The following is a 23352-nucleotide window of genomic DNA, read 5'->3' on the forward strand; positions in this document are numbered from 1 at the left end:
TATGGACTATGAGAATACAGGCTAACAGAAACAGATTCATATATTTGAATTACATATTTTCTTAAAGAGAAAAAGATTCGCTTTATGGAACTATTTTTAAATTGCTAAACTTTATACCATGGGATCAAATAGAGAATAGTACATGAATTAATGAAGAGTATAAAACTATTTCCAAAATTGGTTTTAAAATGTCATTGTTTCATTAAAACATCTCTGAGCTAAGGGCATATACTTTCTTTCAATAGTGTTTAGCATTGCTTTTACCATTTCAAAGTTAACTGTGCAATTTTAGCCTTTCCTAATGCTCTGCTACCTTTCTACCATCTCAAAAGGGATGCAACCACAATTACCAGTAGCATCTTAAATGAGACAGGTGTCCTGGGTCCTAAATCCTAAGATCATCTTTGAAATCAGGTCTTCAATGACTTCAGGTATTTGGCACTGCTGCTTTCTTCTCAGCTGAAATAAAATTCCAATTTACTTTCCTCTTTAGATCTGCACAGGAAATGGCTCTACATCAAATTGTTATGATCAGGGAAGATATTGCTTGCAGCAGTCTCTTACAGGTTTCAAAATGACTCAGAGGAATTGAACAGCTGTATGTATGTCACCAGTGAAGGAAAAGGGGAGAAACAAAAAAGAAGAAGAAATGAACAATTTGTAACTTTTGATGGAAGCAAATTTGCAAATAACAACAGAAGACAAATGGAAGATAAACAGAGTGCTTATTTCTGAGGTGGAGACAAAAGACATTTGAAATGTTACTGCAGATCACAGAACTGCATCTTTATAAATAACTCTGTTCAAAGTTATATCCCTTCTTACACTCTAACTCATTTGGCATTTCTTTTTAATAAAGACGTGAAAATGTTACTGAGAGTTTTAATGGAGCTAATAGTCTCCTGATTTTAATGACTTTCAGCACTTTTCATAAGTCTTCAGGAACTCAATTGTAGTCCACAGCAATTGCTTAAGAATTTTCCATGAAATTCCCTCTTCACAAAAAAAAGGTAATTCATAAATATGAATGATAGAAAATTTAGTAAGATGTTTACATTTAACATGAAACCTTATATAAACTTTACATAAAGGAAAGATCTGCTTCTTCAAATGATGCATACACCCAATTTTCACATGATTTTTCAACTTGAAAAATTTAATTAATGTTTTCTTATTTTGACACTTGCAATGTTGTATATATTTCGTGTCAGAGTTTATACTCTTAAGAATCTTTGATTCTTCATGGGAGATTTTTCAGAATCCTTCTTACTACCTTTTCCAAAGAAAGCTCACTGTCAATATCAGAAGTGATTGTTACTTCAGGAATGAGAAAGTTTTCAGTTTATTAACAACTATAATGTTCTTGTACATGAATTCCACTTATGCAAAAAATAATGTTAAAAGGCCTTAATTTTATTAACTTTTTTTGAATGGCACATAGCATGTATGGCACTGCACTGTACTGTACAGATACTGTGTTGATAAAGCTCCTTGTTTATTGAATTCACCCTGCTTTCCGGCATGGCTGCATTATTTGAGTTTAAAATCTTATTATGCTGTGATAAAACACATTCTCCATACTGTCAGAGCTTCCTTACATGATACTCCAACACAAGAAAAGACAATACATCTCCTTTGCAAGAAATTATTCACAGCTTTTCTGTGGTACACAAGAGGTGTTCTCATGTAACAGCACTGCTACAAAGCCGTCTACTCCTGAGGCGCCCAGGAGTCACAACTGCAGCCTGTGAAGAGAGGTTTGTGCTCACCACTGCTGTACAATGCAAGACATGATCCTTGGGACATTATGTTTCCTTCTACCATCTGAAATACTCCATTTGGTTGACAAAGCTGATATGATCTGTCAGAGGAAATCAGGAGAGGCTTCAAGCCTTGTCCAGCATCATGCTACTCTCTCTGCAGGTGTTTCAGTGACTGATCCTTGTCAGACAGGACTTCTAAGACTGTGGCTCCAAGTAAGACAGTGTTTGTCCAAGAGCAGCTACAGCTCCTGAGTGCCCTGGGTCCCCTAACTTTTTGAACCAGAGCTCTTCCAAGAGAAGGTCTGTGAACATCATTTTACCTAGACTTACTCACTGCTTCCAGGGATAACTCAGGAATCACACAGACCCACCCTGAGTGGAAGTTTGAAGGATGGAAATAGTTATGAAAAATTAAACTTAATCATAATGATAGATTATATTCAGCTTCAAATTCTTTCACAGATGCTTCAGAGTCCCTGCTGAAAATCACTGCTTTTATATCCCATGCCTGCAAGCTAACTTCCCCAGCATAGAAATAAGTTGTTTGAGTGCTGGTGACCACATTGTGCCCATGGGGCTATCCCAGTCTGAGACAGTTCTATGCCCAGTTTTGCTTTGGTATGAGCTCTGAGATGTGTGCACCAACTTAGAGATATGACACACTGGAGAATTTGTGCCAGAGGCACTTTCTCAGTTCTAGGGGGCAAATTCATCTCCCTCTTCCCCTTTCTGTTTCTCATTATACAAAGTATAATGCCTCTAGTATTTTTCCCTTTGTGTGCATTGTAAGCCTTTCTACTAATTCACATATCTTAATATTTTATACTTCTGTCACATTCTTATTTTCCTTCTGAAGCAGTTGTTTTTGAAGTGCTTCCATTCCTCTTCCAGTTCCACCCTCACTACTGAGGCACTCAGAGAATTTGTCAGTGCTGAACAAGTTTTTAGTTTCTGATAGATGCTACCTACAAAAGATAGCTGTGAGCAGAGCATATCACTATGGGCTGCCTAAAGCTTTGCTGCATCTCCTTCCCACTGCTCCTACCTCTTGTTTAAGGCTTTGATTATCATACCATGGTACCACTTGCATCACTTAAAAGGCTATTCATTGCTGCAGAAGTGTGCTAGAAGAACTACATGCTGCACCTTTTTAAAAGACGTACAGGAAATGTTTCTGGCAGTCTTGTTTTTCACTAGTGCCCCAAAAAGATTCTGTGTCTTAATCCTCTGGCTTGGAGTAATATGACCAGGGCTGTTGGCATATCAGCTGCCATTACTTGAGTGCACCACTGACAGAGAGAGCCGTAATATTGAATATATGGTATAAAAAAACCCTTCATATTTTGGTACAGGAGTGAGCTGAAGGTTATATATTACAACTTATGAGAGTGACTTTGATAAAATTAGTTTCCTTTTACATTTTTGGTGCATGAATCATTTCACTGAATGGTTTCTCTTTGCATTTAATCTTTACTTTCCTTTTTTCCCCCCTGTATTTTCTCCTAAAATTAAAATTGATTATGAACAATTCATGAGTGCACTAGGAGTTTTTCTGACATCATTCCCACTCTTTCTGTTCTACGGACAACTGGCTTTTTGCAGATCTTTTCATAGAGGCTTTGTCATTCTGATTTTTCCTCTTAGAGTATTAAGAAGTAAGTAATTATTCTTTAAAAGTGTACAGGCAGGCCAGAATTCAAGGACTGAAGTGTAGCATACTAAACAGGCACTGTCTTTATGTATTTCAACCATACATAAAATACAAGTATGTCAGTCTCCATATTGATTTCTTCTGTTACAAATTCTGAACAATAAATATTATTTTCCATGGAATAGCTCACCACCGTAAGTATTGTCTTATTGGTTTATGAGCTCTTTATTGTTTACTTTTGTATTTTAACCTGTTTAGTCTTTAAAATTTAAAAGATATTGTTAAAACTACATACAAATTTCCTTATCAGAACACTAAAATAGATGTGTGAAAACTAAGAACTATAAATAATCAATCTGATAATTTTACAGAATTACCAGCAATATAACTTCTATAAATTGGATTTCCTACTTTTAAAATAGACACAAAACAAGTATCCATAAATTACATTAGATTAGAAAAAAAAAATCTTATCCATTTCAAATACCATTCCATATCTAAAACATGAAATGTCTGACTAGATAAAGTAGTTCTACTTCACTACTTCTGTGAGGAAAATAAACTATTACTTTAAAACAAGAAAAAATAGATAAAAATTTTACATATAAAGTTTTTTTGAAGAAAATACTGGTAATTTACCTAATATACACTGTACTGTAAATTACCAAGAAATTTACATATTTAGTATGTCTATTTATATTCTTAGCTTGGCTAATAGCAGAAATATAGTATATCACTGTCAGTTTTATTACATATTTTGTTTACTTTTACTGATTAGGTAATCCTAAGTAAAATATAATTAAAGAATATGAGATTTTGTAAAATAACACATGCATGAAGGAATTCAAACTGTTAGAATATATATTATTTTGTATTTTATCGATTCACTTGCTTATCCTGTTTGAAAAAGAAAAATGGAAATTATCATATAAATATAAGAGAAAAATTACAACTATTTGGTTTTTATACTCAATCTAAGATATGAATCTGATAGAATTTCTACATTTTTTCTGAAGTGTATTAAATGTAATTCAGCAACTTAAATTCATCTAAGTAGTATATTAACCATATTACAAAATCTAATACCACATTGATTTAAAAATGCTGGATTTTTTATCATAACATGCTACATCATTTACACCAGGTAATTTTAAATACATTTCAGTTTTTCAAAGGAGAAAAATAAAGACTATATTTGTGCCTAACGTGTTTATACAAGTTTTGCTTTTCAGCACATATTGTTGTAAAGGAAATGATTATCCTTTTCATAAAATTTCTACGTAGTGACATATTTCTTGTTGAAAGCACAAGCATAAAAAATTAATTTTCTACAATGTGCTAGCTTGGCTATAGGCCTAAAGGACTTTTCCTTGTCTTTGCAAGTATTTTATGTATAAAGTACCCCATTTTTATTGGAAGTGTTCTAAGATCTTCAAGTTACTATTGCAATTATTTACAGATTCATGGATTGTAAAGTCAAAGGGGACCATTAAGCTTGTAGATTGACATCCTGTGTAAAAAAAATATTCAGATTCACTCAGATATCTCTGATATGAAGTCAGTAACTAAGACATGTCTGAAGGCATTCCAGTCTGGAAAGAATATTTGATCCCATATTTACAGTATAAAATATATGGGTGAATATAGAAAGGGAAGGAGGATGGAGAGCAGAGAAGAAAGGAAAATTTAGGATGTTAAAGCAAGTTTCACAAGACAATTTCCAGACTTCTCTTTATGATATCTCTGGATCATCAATAATCAACATGATCCTGGTTGGTTCTCTAAAATGTAGAACAATGCAGAAAAAAGCAGGTCCTGGCCCAGAAACTCCCAGAACCTCAGATTCCTAAAATTAGTAGATCATGCAATTTCCTTTCATGGCAACCCATATATGGACATTGTACACGAGTGAGATGGTCCTGCCTTTCAAGGGCCAATGGAAAAGGGATGCTATGCCAAAGAACTGTGCTACTGCTTTTGTCATTCCTTCCCTGTGTCTCATCAGTGCTCTAGTTTGATTTTAAATAGTCTAAACTAATTTTTTGTTTTCTTTATTTCAAGAGTTGGTTGACAATTTCTCCCTTTTGAAACTATTAAAAAATTTTTTAGCTTGCAGTAATCTGACTACTAGATTACTGCAAGCTAAAAAAATATTTACGAGAAGTAAACCCTAGGAATATGCACTGTTCTATCTACCAAACAAGAAACAGAGAATTTAATGATAAATATGTGGAAAAACAATAGAATCATAGCATGTCAACATTTCAATTTTCACTTGCTCTGATGATATGTCAGTTAAGTTTTACACAGCATAAGCAAGTTAAGACAAAGCAGCAAAAGGACAGTATTGCAAGAGCAATATTGCAAGAACAATATTGCAAGAGATGTAGTTCTTCCTTATATCTTTTATTTAATTTCACATTTATTTAATTGTCACATGAAAGAAACAGCTTAATGAACTGAAGAATATTTTTCTGGTTCTTCGCTTCATCTAAGATTATTAATTTCTAGTTCGTATATATTATTCATCAAAGTGCTCTGTTATTTAAAGTTGTATTTGAGGGAACCTACTAAAGTCAATAATAAATTCTTCAAAGTGGTAGTTTGGACCTGTTTTGCAAATAGCTATTTATAGAAGTTGTTTCATTTTTAACCACTAGTTAATTCAGGAATTCAATTTCCAAGTTACTTATGCATTTTTCAATTAATTATGGCAATCTTTCCCACTTGATCTGGTTTCATTTTCAAAATCTAAATATTAGCTATATTTTCAACAACTATTTCTTCTAAAATGTATAATTTTGTATAGTTCACACATGGAAAAAATTTGAAGTATGAGGTAGATTTTATAGTCAGCTAGAAGAGAAGGACTCACAGCATTTACTGTTATATACTGTTATTTGAAATAATAAAAATAATTTGAATTATAAAATTATTCTCTGAAGATTTATATTTACACGAGGTATTTGAGTCTCTTATGAACTGACTCCTAGTCGTTAGTGCAATTTTTGCAAATGAAAAGTGAGAAAGGTATTTTGTGAATACCGCAAGATTAAGTGATGATCTAAGCACAGACCAAATAATGTCTTTATTTTAATAATAGAATTAAATAGCTGAGATTCATTGGTTATATAATCCCTCAACATACAGACTGCATGTGGGATGAAACAAAAGTTTGATTCCCCCAAATTCATAAAAATAGTTCTGTTTATAAGTATTGCAAGTGGAAGAGATCAGCTCCCTAAGAATAAAAATGACACCGCCAGCACTTGACTTACAGATATGGAAAAACATCAAGCTTATATCCAAACCTACAAACAGTTATTCACCTGCCTGATTTTACACAGGTCATGCTGAAGCACCCAGCTCTTCATCACCTTTGGCCAGGAACCACGCTCTACTGCTGCCCTAAGGACTATTTATTGCAGTGACTGTCCTCTGACCATGACAGCTTTCTTGCTTTATAACATCAAACTGTTTCTTATTGGTATTTAGAGGAGGTGACTTTCCTACTTTATGCTAATCTTTAAAAAACAAAATCTGTCTTTCAGTGAGGGTTCCTGAGATTTGACAGGGTGTAGCAGATGCTAAGGACATCGTGTGCTACTCACTGCCAGAGACTTATTTCTATGGATGCCTAGAAAGCATGGCATGGTCTCTTAGGACTAACAAAGTGTAACTGGACTTGTTTCGAGCACATCTGTTTCCAAACTGACTCCGGCCACTTTGCAACTTATTTTCCAATTCCTGATACATAAGGCCAATCTTGCAAAATCCTCAGTAATTTGCTGAAAAGCACTAAAAAACATACAGTTATTTTGATTTTTTCCCCCCCACTTCAAATGTAACAAGTACCTTGCAAAAAGGACCTTGACCCTCTACATTCCGTTTTGGAACACAAAGCCATTACCTGACCAAAGCAGCAGCTCGAAGAAAATAGAAGCACCTGAAATAATTTCTTTGTGTTTCTGACTCCTGTGCACAAAGCCTTTAACACGGAGCAGTGTGTGTCGTTTCAGCCAGTGGCAGGTTTTGCTCCGATTAAGCTGTAAACCCTTGAAAGCAAGGATTTGTCATGGAAATGCTGACACAGCCTGAACTGAAGCAGGGCGAATGGCATGGCATGGCTCTCTGTACCAAAACAGCACAGCCTCAATTAGCACCGATCTCTGTACACACACTGCCATGACAAAAGGGGAGCCAGGAGCCTGAATATTCGACCAAAGCACTTAAAAGGCCAGCATGAATCATGAGGGTCTTGCATGTTTTTTGTTTGTGTGCAGCTAGCAGTGTGGTGAGCTATTCATTCTAGGTTAAGCTTTCAATGCTGTCTAATAAGTGGCCCTTGTACAAAAACGTGATCTGTGCTTTTCCAGATATTTGTATGTCAGGCAGCTACACAGCAGCAACTTCTGTAATCGCTTCTCCTGCAGTTAAAGCTACTAGAAAGGCTTAATAATATCCCAGAGGCAAAGATGAAACGGTATCTCCACAGCTACTGTTTGCTGTAGAGAGCTTTTGAAGTCGAGCTTAAGATGTCTTTATTTCCCTACCAGAAAGAAATTTTTTTCCCCTTCTTTTTGCAGTGTTGTCATGATGATGTCTTTTTGCTTGAAAAATATTCCAAGAGGCTGTAGTGTTCCCATAAAGCATTAGGGAATGAGAACAGCTTTTCATCAGGGGCTCCTAGAATCTGTAAGTACAGTTTGTCACTACAGAAACCCACAGCCACCCTACCAGCAGTCTCAATTTAAAACCCCACACTTTCTTCTTTATCAGGTTTATACCAGCCTCAACCTTCACTGGCAGCTTACTCCTGCTTGGCTCCTGGCTTTTAACTTCAGTTTCTAATTAAATATAAACTGAGTTCATCATACATCGCCCATTTATAGTTCATTCTTCTTTGGTGTAAGAAAGTGAAATATGATAAAGTGGTTCAATCCCTGTAAATTCTCACCAAATGGTGGTACGGCTTGATAAAAAAAAAAAAAATACCATAATATTCTTGCAATTACTTACTGATGCTAATTATCAGAATTATATTTAGCAATTCGGAACCCTAATTATTTCCTGTGCCCTCTTGTGAAAGGTACTAAAAAAAAGTCCCAAAATAGCAAGCTATTTTTTAACCATAAGACAAAAATGAGCAGATTCAAAAGGAGAGGAATTGCAATTAAAAAAAAGGTATCACTTGTCACCACAATTCTTGTTAGTGGCTGCTAGGTCTCTTGTTGGTATCTAACCAAGCAAAATTCTTAGAAGGATAAAAAATATAAGTGATGTAGCTTAGCGGGAGTATAGTGACTATCCCTTCCCTTATGGGACAGAAAACCAGGAAACAAGTGTCATTGTGTAACAGCTGAGGCTGGGCACAGCATTTTGGATTCAAGGCAAATTTCAATTTCTCAGTGGCAAATAACAAATGAAAGGTAGAGGCAGGACATTCTTAAAAGCAAAGCTAACAAGGTTTTTACAGAGTATGATGCAAAAAAAAAAAAAAAAAGAAGGAGGGGTTGCAAAGAATATAAGAGGGAGTGGGAAAATAGATTTGCAGCATTATTTTGAAAACATGTGAATGAGGAAATTGATTTGCTAGGGATAAAGAGGGTATAAAAGTTATCCAATATGAAATCAGTGAGCTTTACCAATATTACTTAATTGGAAAAGTATAGAAGAAAAGTCTTTGCAGTTACAAAAATATGTAGAAAATAATCTTATTATGATGGCATGAGCATTAGGATACTCATGTTGAATCTGCCTTTAAGATTTCAAGTAAAATTCTTATATTGTTCAAAGTAGCACAGGAAGGAAGATTCAGACAAGTTCTGGTTTAGTGAGGCTGAAATATGTCACTGAGAGCAACAATTATAAACAAAAAAAAAAAATTCTCAGCAATCATCTGTACTTCACATCAGACTATGTAATCAGTAATTTTATGGAAGGATGAGATTTGGTTGCAAAAAAAGATTTAAATATCTCAGAATACATAGACAGTGATATTTGCAGGACCTCACCTGAATCCTTTAGAATAACTTATATTTTACTTGCAAGTAGAAATATGTGGGAAAGTAATGCCAAGGTAATTTTAAGTTTGTCAGATGCAAGAGTTTACTATCTCAACTCTAATGAAAAGATCCAACCTAAAACTCCCTATCAGCAATGTCCATATATAGTTATAAGTCCTCAATCACTATTGAGAGCAAATGAAAAGGCAAGCAGTACAATGAATATTTCTCTGAATACACACGGATTTTTATTCATTTATTTCAGAGCTGACCTGTTACTATATGAACCGAGTCATAACTGAAAGCCTGTCCATATGCCTCATGAAATAAAATCAGTATAAATGTTATTGTTATTGGCTTGGTACAATCTATCATGTAACTAGCTGTGCTGGTTCTTCTGGGTAAGACCTGTTAGTTAAATAAATAAATAAATACAGCTGATTTGTACCAATTGTATTTTGATTTGGTATATGCCCTGAAGTGAGTGCTTTACCTTAGAATTTAAACAGGACCACTGTGTACAGGATGGGAGGTCCTCTTTCCTCACATTCCCACTTTCTGCCCCAAAGCACCAGAAGAGAGCTTTATCATTAAAGGTGTTTTCTTCCAGTTATTATCTCAGTTTCCAGATAAAAACAATAAAGACCAAGCAGGAAGGGAGAAGGGTTATCCTGAAAACTTCAGCTTCACTGCAAAAGAGGTTATATTCTTTGTGAGAGAGTAGTGCAGAGGACCTGCCTGCCCTTCACATTTGAAGCCTCAGCAGGTTAGCCAAACTGCAGAGAACTGGAAATTTCCTGTACCTTAAGTCATCAAGAGGAATTAAGCTTGGAGTGTTAGAGAGTCCACACCAAAACATGGTAATTGGATTTTGAAGCAATTCATTGTGAATTCTCATCATACCTCAGATCTCTAGTCATACATGCTGGAGTTCTAGTGTATCTGTGAGAAACTAGTAAAAAAGAACATATACAGCACTTTCACACCCTTGTAGTTTTCAGTTTATAGTATTTCCAAAGAAACTTAAACGGTCTTGATGAGTCCAAGACTTGTCTTGAATGAAAATAAGATACCAGAGGTAGTGGAAGATAGATATCTGGGCTTTTCTCTCCTTACCTACTAGAGACACAGTCACAATGCTATCAGTCCCCCGAGCCAGGAGTAGAATACAGTAGGAACTATATCATAGACTGACATATCCAAACAAAACTTTAAAGCATTTCATTTCATATGGTCTTTTTCACTGATAACAAGGAGGGAAAAGGCACAAAGGTAGGTATAAGTTGACTGTGGATTTTCATTTCACCTTCCTGCTGTCTAAACTCTGCTCATAGCTGTTAATCCTTTCTCTGCAGGGCTTCTAATCTACCCCAACTGGATTCTAACAACCTTGCCAACTCTGTATAGTATCCTGATGGCTTGTCCTGCTGCTGTGATCTGCAGCAGCATGTGTCCACCTGCCAGCCTTGCCACAGGGCTTCAGGCTTTCATGATCCCATTCTGAAAGCAGCCCTTCATTGTTCCAATCTCTTTGATGTTCTTTTTCTAGGCTTTCCCTCAATAACACTTTGCTTGTCTTTCTTTTTCTCATTCACAGTGGCAGCTTAGCAATGTGCATAGTTTGAATGTCCCTTTCATAAATAGCGTGCCAGTTGGCCCACCCCATGCCTTCAAATTGGAATGCTCTCAGCATTTTGGCTGCTAAGCTGCCAGCAGTTTTTACATAGAGTAAGACACCACCCCACTGCTCTATCAGTACATAAACACAGTACAGCAATATTCAGCTTAGGTGTCACATCTTTATCATGGTACATGGCCACATATTTTTGGAGTTGTATGATAAGGTGAAATAGATAATTAATTTAAAAATATACTCCTGGTTAAAAATAGCAGATACTACTCATTTAGTTATTCAAATTCCTTCCTTCCTTCCTTCCTTCCTTCCTTCCTTCCTTCCTTCCTTCCTTCCTTCCTTCCTTCCTTCCTTCCTTCCTTCCTTCCTTCCTTCCTTCCTTCCTTCCTTCCTTCCTTCCTTCCTTCCTTCCTTCCTTCCTTCCTTCCTTCCTTCCTTCCTTCCTTCCTTCCTTCCTTCCTTCCTTCCTTCCTTCCTTCCTTCCTTCCTTCCTTCCTTCCTTCCTTCCTTCCTTCCTTCCTTCCTTCCTTCCTTCTTTCCTTCCTTCCTTCCTTCCTTCTTCCCTCTCTTTCTGGAACTGTCTAATGCTTATAGCACTCACACAATGTTGTTAGGGACTAAGGAAAATGAGCTAAAAAAGGAAGTGCAGAGTGACTAAAACGTGTTGGTAGATGCAGTGATTACTCTAACAGATGACACAAAACACTGTAAGTGTGATATTATTTGCATCTGTGTGAATGTGTCATTCTCTTAAACTTCAGGAGACGCAAAGGCCTATATCATTTTGGTTTTAATTCTGTTCTCCTACTTAAAAATTCCCACTGATTGAATTATTGCATAAAATTTTTACTGATGTTAACCTAATTATTTCCTGTCAGGGGAGGATTTAAATGTGCTTTTGCAGTTGGCATTATTTAATAAATAAAAGAGAAATGATCTCTAGATCAGGCTGTAATACTAGCTTGAAGTCACCTTCTAATTTTTTAGAAATTTGTCCAAAACCTCCTGTCTTTTCTACTGTAGACTTTAAAATCAAGTGTTTCTTACCTAAAAGTTACTCTGAGACAAAATAGGGATCAAAACAAAGGACATAAACTTTATAATTAATACTATAATACTGTAATTAATACTATGCTTCACTAATGAATGTTTTGCTTGTCAACACCTGTCAGGCTTGCAGTATTTTCTTCTCAAGCATGGAAGGTACTATAGAAATGTCAAGACCTCATAGGAATTCAGTACAAAATGTCTGGGAATGAGTAAAATCTTTATCTGATGTTTTGAGGCACCATGAAACCATCATGATCAAATACAGATAAAATCCTTGCCTCTTTAAAAAAAATAATTGTCACAATTAAATGTGGTTTTTAACAAATCTTGCCTCTTGTTTTGCAACAGCCTAACCCAATAATATGTGAAGAAATATATACCTTCTTTGTGTTCATGGTAAGGACTTTATATTTTGTAGGTGTTTTGGATTTGCTACTGAATGACCTTCCTGCAGGTAGGGCTCCCCAAATGGCCACAGAGTGCAATGTGCTATTATTCCCAGCAGATATGGTACTATCTACAGCATCAATAAACTCTTGAGCAGATGTTCAATACCTAAACATAATTACCACTAGGGAGCCATAATAACTGCCTACAAATACATAAAGGAATGTTATAAGAGGATGGGGACCAATTATTCTCATTAGCCAACAAGGGCAGAATAAGAAGGAATGAGCATTCTCTCTAAGCAGAAAATTTTGATTTAAGAAAATCTTTAGCTGATAAGATTAAGAAATTATAAAGCACAACTGCCAAAAGAATTGGTAAGATTGTCGTCATTTAAGATATTTAATGAGGCCTTCTGCTATTCCTATTTTAGACAAGCAAACACAGGGCATAGTATATTTATTTAGATTTATATGTGTCTGAGAAGAATTGTGTTTTATTAATGAAATGCAGCTTGAGAATGATCTTACTGCGGTTGACCAGAATAGCTATTTGTTTCCATTCCCAAAGTCTAAATATTAACCAGGAAAATTCATTTGTACAGTGATTGAAAGAAAAAATTTAAAATCTTGTCAAGGCATCCTCTTGTGTATGTGTGGATATTTGCAGCACTCTGCTGTGGGTCTTTTAACTTAATATTGAATGTCAAACTTTTCCAAAGCTTTTTCAAACTAGTCTTATGAGGAGATGAATAATCTTAGAGCGTGAGTGTGCAATCTTACAGAAAGTTTATGATATCTATTATATATATTTTACTTCAAAACATTATTTTAGGCATGACATTTCCAAAACTGCAATAGCTTCTTTTCAGTCCCTATTGACTCTCAGAAAACTTCCCGTCAAAAGTGATGGATATCTACAATGTTTTGAGTTTCAAAAACATCACAATTTGCGTAACTGCAGGAACTGACTGCGGGAATATCCTGAAAGAGAGAAAGCAATATCCTTCTTTTCTTCAGATAGGAAATGTTTATTCTTTAGTCAGAAATAGCTTTGAATAGTTATAAAAAAATGTATTAGCTTTCTAGTCAATAGTGATAAAACCTATGTAAGATCACTTTTATGAGTTGAACACGATGGAAGAAATGGCGACTTTTATCTGCTGATAATGCCTTCAGCAGGCTGGAATATAGCTGCACCTTGCAATCTTGTATTATATACTAGTTTCATTGCACTATTTATGAGTTGAATATGCAGATCTCATGTTGCAATGAGGTTTATTCGTGTATCGAGATGTGCCTCTGTGCTCTCTTCTTGGGTAGATTAAGTTGAAATAGTACCTGCACTTCTGTAATTTTGTAGCCATCATTACACATGGTTATCAGACACCTTTGTATGTGACCTATAGAATAATTCCCTCCAACAAACTTGATCAGAAACTCAGCTAAGTAGCATTCAACTAAGAAGGCTCCAAAGTACATGGATCCAGTAGAATTTGAAGTACATTTGCCAAATTATGATCCTCTATACCTTGATATTGTGTTGAGGCTATTAAATTAACCCTACAGTGCAACTGAAAACAAATGGAATGATTTTCAGTTATACTGGGAAATTTCCCAAAAGATCTTAAAGTTTGCGAAGAATAAAATTATTTCTTTAGTTTTTTTCAAAAGTGCATTTTGTGGTAACTTTAATGCCAGTAAATCAAGAATCACAAGGATTATATGTTTCATTTTTCACTATGTGATAGACACCCAAGATTTCCAAGTTAAAAACCTTCTCTGACTGAACATCAACATTCTTCTATATCAGACTCAATGAAAAAATCTTATTTGATTGATATTATCTTTATTGGTTTAATAAATATGAAACCTTCTCAAAAAAACCCTCCTTCTGCTTCAGCAAGAATTCCTTAGAATGATGGGCATAAATTGCAGAATCATTGAATCATTGAATAATTAAATTTGGAAAAGACCTCTTAGGTCACTAAGTCCAAGTGTAAACTCCACCACAAGTACCACTTCACATGAGTACCACCACAATCACCATTAGACCATATCACCAAGAGCCACATTCACACCTTTTGAACCAGTTCCAGGGATGGCATTTTCTCCGCTGCCATGGGAAGCCCATTACAATGCCTGACCACTCTTTCAGTGATGTCATTTTCCCTAGTATTTAATCTACACTTCCCCTGATGCAACTTGAGGACATTTCATCTTGTCCTGTCACTTTGGAGAGAACAGGCTGACCACCACCAGGATACAACCTTCTTTTAGAAAGTCATGGACAATGATAAGGTTCTCCCTGAGCCTCATTTTCTCCAGGATAAACAGCCCCAGCTCCCTCAGCCAATCCTCATAAGATTCCTGCTGCAGACTATCCATCAGCTCCACAACCATGTGATTCCAACAATTTTATTCTTTTATATTTTGGTCTGAATTCTGTAACTGCAGTACCTATATCTGTTCATAAACTTTTGGTTTGAAAGCAATGATGTATTTCTTTAATGAAGGAAAGCATGGGAAATTTAGTTTATTTCTGTAGGAGAAAATTAAACCTGTCCAAGAATATATTGGAGCACTGTAGTTACTGGCACAGAAAAATGTGGGCATGCTAAGTATAACTTTTCTGCCTCCAAAATAAGTTTTCTAAATGCAAATTGCCCACTGGTAATGATTCCTGGAAGGTTCTTACCCCAAAGCTAGGAAATTGCTAGAGAAGTCCTAGCCAATATGTGCTAAAATCGTGTGTGAGGGTTTTCTAAGATTTACCAGTGTAGAAGATCCCATTACAATGCTTTAGAATCTTGCATAGCACTATGTATTTTACTAAGAGAGCCCTACATAATGTCTACATACCTAAAATTACCTGTTCTGGTCACTTCAGTGCCTGGTAAAATCATGGAACAGATTATTCCAGGAGATATTGGAAAACACCTGGAGGACAGTGTGGTCAGTCACAACCAGCATGGCCTCATGAGGGAAGACTCCTGCTTGTTGAACCTGATTTCCTTCTATGATAATGAAGCCCCACAGGTTGATCTAGGAAAGCCAGTAGATAAAATATTTCTGGACTTCAGCAAAGCTCTTGCTTGATAATGTCTCTCATAGGATCCTTCTGGACAAAATGTCCAGCACACAGCTGGAGAACCAAGTTACATGGTGAGGGAGCAGCAGGCTCACAGGTCAGGCACAGAGGGTTGTGGTAAGTGGGGTGACATCAGACAGACATCAGACACTAGTGGAGTTCTGCAGGGATCCATCCTTGGCCCAGATCTCTTCAACATCTCCATTAACAACTTGGACACAGGACTTGAAGAAATATTAAGTAAGTTTGCAGATGATATTAATTTGGGAGAAGCTGTCGACCAGCTTGAGGACAGAGTTTAACAAAGGCAAGTGCCAGATTCTGTACCTGGAATGGGGCAATACTGGTTGTGTGTATGGACCAGGGAACAAACAACTGGAGAGCAGCACTGTGGAAAGGGGCCTGGGAGTCCTGGTCAGCAGCAAGTCGAATATGAGTTGAATATGAGCAATGCCCTGGCAGCCAGGAGGGACAACCCTGTCCTGCGGACATCCAGCACAGCATCACCAGCCAGGCAAGGGAGGGGATTGTCCTGCTCTGCTCTGAGCTGGGGCAGCCTCATCTCCAGTGCTGGGGGCAGTTCTGAGTGCCACAATATAAAAAATATTTTATGTTATTAAATAGTGTCCAAATGAGGCTGACAAAGATGGTGAAGGGTCTGGAGAGGAAGCTGTTTGAAAAGCAGCTGAGGTTGCTTGTTTTGTTTAGCCTGGAGGAAGCTGAGGGGACAGCTCATTGTGGTCTAAAACATCCTCAAAAGGAAGAGGAGAGGCAGACACTGATCTCTTTATTCATGTGAGCAGACACAGGACTTGAGGAAATGGCACAAAGCTGATGGCTCCCCAGGGAAGTGGTCAGAGCACCAAGCCTGTCTACATTCAAGAAGTATTTGGACAATGCTCTCAGACACATAGTGTGAGTGTGACTCTTGGGGTGTCCTGCACAGGGCCAAGAGTTGGACTCGATTCTCCTGTTGCATGATGATTCTTTCAACTCAGCATATTCTATGATTCTATAAATTATAATGAGAATTCTATACCTATACAAGACAGAGAACACGTATGCTGTCAAAAAGATTTTCAGTCCAAATAATCCAGTAGATTTTATCCCACTAGACAACTTCAGTCATATCTTCAGGGGACAACTTTGTATGCTGAATTTCTACAGAGGAATGTCAGGTAGACATTTTTATTTGTTGTACGTTAGGGAGAGTTTTGATTGAAGGAAGTTTGTGCAGCAGTAGCTTGTAAACATGCATTCAGGTATTACTTATGACATATTTATTTTTCATGGGGCATAGGAATAAAAATCAGTTTATGTTTTCCTTGGTATTTCCCAGGGAAGCTAAATATAATTTTTAAAAAAATGTACATGGATTTTCAGATAATATATTCACAGTCATTTCCGTAGTTTCTGTCTACAGAACAGAGATGATTGAACTGCTACACTTAGCACAAAGACCAAGAAACAGATCTTGGTATCCTTATGGAGATTCAAGATGCAAAAAATAAAAAGTGATTTGAACATCTGCTACTTGAATTCCTTACTAATCTGCCAAAGAGAATGCTTGGGATTGTTTTTAGCAATAAGAAAAATACACAGTGAGTTGGAAGACATTGATAACACTTGAGCAGAACAGCTCTTCAGCGCTCTGATGAGATGAGTTACTGTACAGATGGCTTCCATCATGCAAGTCTTTTCTGTTTATAGGGCTGCAGGTGGTAGAGTGGGAAACAGGGTAAGTGGAGGAAAGGTTAAGACTCCAAATCAATTGTAGCAGTTCACCAAGTAAAATCTATCCTTGCTAAATGTACTAGTTGTTTATCAGCACTGCCATCTAGAGCTGTGTGAAAAAAATTCACTGCAGGCAGCAGAAATGGTGAAATTAGATCTTTCATTGTTGAAGAACATTGTACATAGAGGGAATCATACACAGGTGACATTTTATGGTATTTAACACAATGCATCCCGCAACTGTGTTAAGGGACCAAGATAAACTGAGATTTAAAAAAGAATGAAAATAATGTCTACAATACTCTGAAAACTTTGGCTGATATTTGTTCCTAGAAAATAACTTGCAGTGTTTGTACAGTACATAGTTTAGCTTCCCTTTTGTAGCACAACTGAAATGTGTGTTCTCTTGATTTGCCCTTGTGGGCAAGTTATTTTATCTGTTATGCATCCAGTTTAAAATACTTTAGAGTACACAGTAATCACGCAATTCTTTCACTGCAGCTTTAACTCTCCTGGGGTGATTTTAATCATTCCTCATCACAGAGGAGGGATCACAAAGGCTAACGACAGACAGAGATCCACTGAAATAATTTTATAATTGTCACACTTTAAGAGAGAGTAAGTAAAGAGCCAAGCTGAAGTCCTGAGAAGGCTCAGAGCTTAGTGTAGCTCTCCAGATTTCTTTTTAAAAGGATGAGTATTCTGCTGTCTTTGCTACCGTTGTAATTTTTGCACACAAATGCAAAATAGATGTGTTCTATGTATAATTTTCCACACACGCTGGGGAAATTATGACCTTTTTTATCTGCATTACTTCAAGCCAGGATTGAGGTTGTGTTCCGTAGGAACAAACACAACCTATTTTTCTTGCTAGGACAGACTTCTGAGACAAAGGAAGGCAGAAACACAAGTTCTTTTCTACCTAATCCTTAAAATATTATTTTAAATAATTATTAACTTTAAGGCTCTTAAGTAGATATAATATAGGTAGAATCCATGAAAGCGTTAAAGTGTTTAAAGTATCCTTATTCTGAATGTGATGGAAACACTATGTATATAAATGCCATTGAAAATGGCTTTTTATTCATGATTGCACTGCAATATAGAAACATTTGTAAGGATGCCTTAAAGTATTTGGGCCTAAATTTTTATACCTGATTTTTCTCACACACAATGTCATATTCCTATAGGGCCTTGCTTGTAGGAATACCCAAACTCTCTCAGCGCACACAGAGCAGCAGAATTACTGGCATCACACTGACCCTACAGGTAGGGTGTTCATGTAGGGTTGGGAGCCTTGCTGAAGCCAGTGTAAGTTCTCAGTAATGGCTGGAGACACACTGAAAGTCTGGCCTTCAGACATCAGCCTCCCTCTGTTTCTGGGTACAGTCTGCACATGCTGGGAGGAGTGAAACCCTTCAGGTAGGGCACAAGCAGCAGAGGTTAGCCAGTTTTCCTCCAGGCAAGAGCATGTTCATCTTCTCGATGATGAGCTGACCAAACAGGGCATGAGAGAATATCACATCCAAGTATCTAAACCCTGTGCAGGTTAGAAGCTGCCTATGTAAGACTCAGTCCATCATTCACTACTTCTGTGTGGGCACACTCCCTGGGATAATCTCATGTCTTTGGGAACGCCTTCTCTTTTCTTCCTGCTTTCCTCCTCTTCCTGTCTGCAATCCTCCACAAGATATTATATCCTCCAATTAGAACAGTATGCAGTACAATAGCCCTTGACAAAATTCTTTCTTGTCCAGGTGCTCCAGAAGAAGCCAAGGATATGCTAAGATCATGAAATTTTAACATATTAAACTGGTGTTCTGTGACATTTGTGTTTAGGAATCTGGTCATCCTTACCTTAAACAGGGCTGACACTTTCTTTTCTGCCTGGTGGCAGGAAGTCCGGAAGCACGAGAACTGACAGCTGCTGGTGACAGTGCAAATGCTGACCTGAGGAATGTGGATGCATTCGAAACAGGCTGACACATATGGAAAATTCATTTTAGTCCTCAACTGCTGCCAGATCATCTTTAAATAAGCCTTAGGTGAAGTAAGGTGAACTGACTTTTTAACAGGAGATCTGAAAGCTCAGCCATCAATATTGTTGTCCAGTCTCTTTTGACCTTAGAATATACTATAGCCTTCTTTAATCTCTGAGCTAATTTACAATTTTATTAGAACGAGGACAGACAGAAACAGAATTACCAGGTGTTGGCTCTAGATCCTTGACTGATATCTTGTGAGGTTGCCTTGGACACTGTAGATCAGAAGTACCTGTAGGTTAGAGGTAGTGGCTCCATCTAGGGCAGAGGGCTGTAGTGGGGTAGAAGGGAATCCTCCCCTCAAAGAGAAATCTCTGCCATGAGGGACCCACAGCTCCTATCTGACATTGAATTATTGCATTAGATAAAATACCTCCCTTCTATTTTCCCTCCTCCTTTTTGTGACATTCCTGGTGCCAGAAGCATGACTGGTCTCTGATCTGGTGGTAATCTTATCAACTTTCCAGATGGTAAGGTCATAGAAAAAGCAAGGTCATAGTCATAATTTTAAAATAACGAAAAAGAGAATAAATATTATAGGAATAAAGTAAGGAATGGCAAGCGTACATCTCCAAAGCAAGTTGAAAGACAAGAATGTGAATAATTCTTAAATGCATATAGGCCCAGGATATACAGATTAAGACATATAATTAATTGATTTATCGCACCTTAGACAGGTGCTTTAAATGAGTTCATGTGGATCTTAGCTCATTGCTTAGCTCATTGTTTTATTTCAACATGTAATTTAAAAGGAACAAATTTTTTAAAAACCCAAACACCTGGGGTTTTGTGAGAAGTTTTACTTCACATTTACCATGAGATGAGAGTATAAAATGTCTCTGCTACACTGGTTAACTTATATGTGGGACCTCAAAAAGCCAAAGTAATTTAATGAAATATCTGGTGCTTTTCAGTGTTAGGATTTCTTTTCTTATAATCAAAGTGGCCTCTCATCAGTGAGAATCTTCCCATTGCACTTACTTATTAGTTCAACAGTACTCAATTGCAAGAGTAAAAACTAAATGTACTTAGGTTTGCATAAAACACCATGTCTTTCTTGTTTGCTTGAATATTTGTACTATTGAGATGATGTGAAGCATATGCTTTGGGAATATTTGGGAATACTGAGAGTTCTGCTATCAGTATATCTTGTAGTTTTAAAGATGCTTTCCTTTGTGAATTATTCTTACACAAATATAATCAAATATCATTTATGGCATTGCACTGTATTCCAAGGAGCAAGCTAAAAGCAGTACAGCTCTTAACAAATTAAATAAAAAATAATATTTTAACTATGTTGTACTTAGAGGTTTCACAGTTTAGGAAAGCTGAAGTCTGAAATTCAGCCTCTGAAATGATGTGCTCAAAAGCAAGGTTCAGTATGTGATTTTAGTCTAGTCAACCCAGTGGCTTAACATAACAATATTATTATCAGGGAGCTACATCTGAAGCTCAAATTTTTTTTTACATCTTTGGCTATTCTGATTCTTTTGTAGCTTGTTTAAGGCAGTTCTTGCTCTTTGACTAGTTGGTTATTTGTACTAAGTTGAAGGGGAAAAGATGAGAGCCAGCTTTTGATGTTTACAGTTGAAATAATAAAAAAGTCTTTTTCCCTTGTTGGACAATATTACTTGCAGAGAGATGGAGCATTCAAAGAGAAGCAAATGCACATACAGCAGTCTAAACTCCCTGTCACTGACAGGCTCTGAAAAGGCTGTTCATTTTTGTATAGCTGAACCTGATAAAACATATGGTTCCCTACTGGTATCTAGGAGGCCATTAAAATATCTCGAGCTGTTCCAAAAGGCACAGTCCCAATTAAAGAGAAGTCTCTGTGTACTTCTTCCCAGGGGTAGACTGATAAGCCAACAGCAAGCCATTCTAGTAGTGGAGACAGAACTAGTGTGAGGATTAGCCCTTAAGGGAGCACAGATACATCCGAATACCAAGGGGCAACACTGGGGAGGAGCTGAGCTTGCCAGAGCCTTTCTGGCACCAGCTTCCACAGGTGGCTGCATTTTTCTACCAGGGCAGTACAAACTGCCCGTAATTGCTAAACTTTTGCAAATTTCATTATCATAATTCTGTAATTTGTTAAATGTTACTGCTTCATTGAATGGTTGTTTGAATTTCTATACCATGAATACAATTTTTAGTGGAAAAAAAGAGAAAAATAACAACAAAAATATCTTTCTCTGCCAGAGGCTCAATAATCGAGGCCAATAGACTCATTAAATTATATTGCCATTTTTCAGTACATACTTCCATAAAAGGGACTCTTTTTTTTTCTTAATAAGACAAAAAGCACAATGTAAATGAGACAAATATCATGAAGATGAGGGAAGTAATTTATGATAAAGTCTTGGGAATCCAAACTTCAATCACTGTAATTTTTCTTTCTCTTACTATCTTCAGCAAGCTGTGGTAAATTTCTGTTTAAAGAATTGCACTTTTATGAGTCTTCTGGACAGACTTCTAGTCATTCATGTGTCCTATTCAATGATCCTTGTATAACAGCCCCTCCTGGATATTTCTACCTAAGTTACCCAGAATGCATTGCCCTACTTTCTCCCTGATCCCAAAAGTCTTTATCTTCTCTGATTCAAATAGGACAGATGGCCCAGAAGAGATTAACAGACCTCCTGAGACATATTTCATAAAAACTGGGAGGTCTGTTATAGTTCACTAGTTATGTGATCTTTGTTCTAAAAATGATATAATAGTTATGATTCTAACAGCTTGGACATTTCAGATTTTATTACCAATTAACCTTCAAAATCATGTAATGATTACAGACATAATAACTGACTTTTTTTTTTCATTGAGTATATAGTACAGTATGATTTTAATGGTCTAATATTAAGAAATATCATTCCAAAAAAATCCTTTTGATTTCTGATCAAACTCAAAAGCTATCTGTTTACTTTACAGGATTACTAACTTAATGATCATACGTAACTAGCTAGCATTGCACAGTCAGGATAACACTTAACTTTAAAATTACTTTGAAACCCTGTGTCCATGGCATACCAGAGGTGAAATAATGACAGTCTTAAATTTATATTTCCCATTCTATGAGCAATGGGAAAAGATATGTTCAGTGTTTCAGGTCGAAGCAGTGGCAAAGGCAAACTGAGAAGTTTTTTAGATACTTGAAGGTTTTGGATATTTTTTTTTTGGTTGGAAGGTTGTTATTTGTTTTTGGTTTTATTATTATTACTATTACTATTATTATTAATTTGGTGTCCAGAGTAAGATGTGCCATGTTTTCATGTTATCTCTTTAAATTGTTATAAGCATGAAAATAAAAGATAAGGAAAAGACAGAAATTTATATTTTCCATAGGAATGGCTAACCTGCTAGTAGTACAGTAGTTCCCCTCAAGGAAATATAGAGAGTATTAGAAAGCCAACAACTTTACTGTAAGAATGTCTAAAAAAGTTATTTTCAAGTATGGTGTCAACCACTTCTTGAAGTAAATAAAGAAGCAATGATTCAGTGTGAGAGAGAAGTGGGAACTCTACACTCACGCTATATGAGAAGTCTTTGAACTACCAAAGCATCTCTGCTGTGGGAAAAGAAGTAATACAATAGGAGATAATTCTTGTTACATCAGACCAGAGACTGCTCTGCTCCCTAATAGTATATGATAGTGAGATATCACTTATTTAAGTTTTGAAGAAAAAGAACTCCCCAGCTACTCTTAATATTGTATAAATCAGCCTATGAAGGATTCATGTAAAATCTGTTGGCTTTTTTTTAACCCAACACTTGTACGTATCTCATTTTAATAAAGTGAGATCATATTAAAGAACCTGACATTCAGCTTGCTTTTTTTTTTTTTTTTTTTTTTTTTTTTTTTTTTTTTTTTTTCCGATTAAGCACATCGGGTAAGGTGGTCCTTCTTCACTTATGAATGAAACTAAGTCAATGGAACACTTTATTTTCTTGCAATCCATACTCATTGTTTATAAAGAGCATAAACCAGATGGATTTA

At 36.4% G+C, this 23352-nt stretch overlaps 1 long non-coding RNA gene across 4 annotated transcripts in view; it reads right to left on the minus strand.

Annotated features, from left to right (window-relative positions):
- Positions 1-23352, minus strand: part of LOC148224431 (uncharacterized) — a 90310-nt gene that overhangs the window by 56800 nt on the left and 10158 nt on the right. The window lies entirely within an intron of this gene.

Source organism: Sturnus vulgaris, chromosome 3, assembly GCF_052056855.1.
Source record: "Sturnus vulgaris isolate bStuVul1 chromosome 3, bStuVul1.hap1, whole genome shotgun sequence".
Taxonomy (NCBI): domain Eukaryota; kingdom Metazoa; phylum Chordata; class Aves; order Passeriformes; family Sturnidae; genus Sturnus; species Sturnus vulgaris.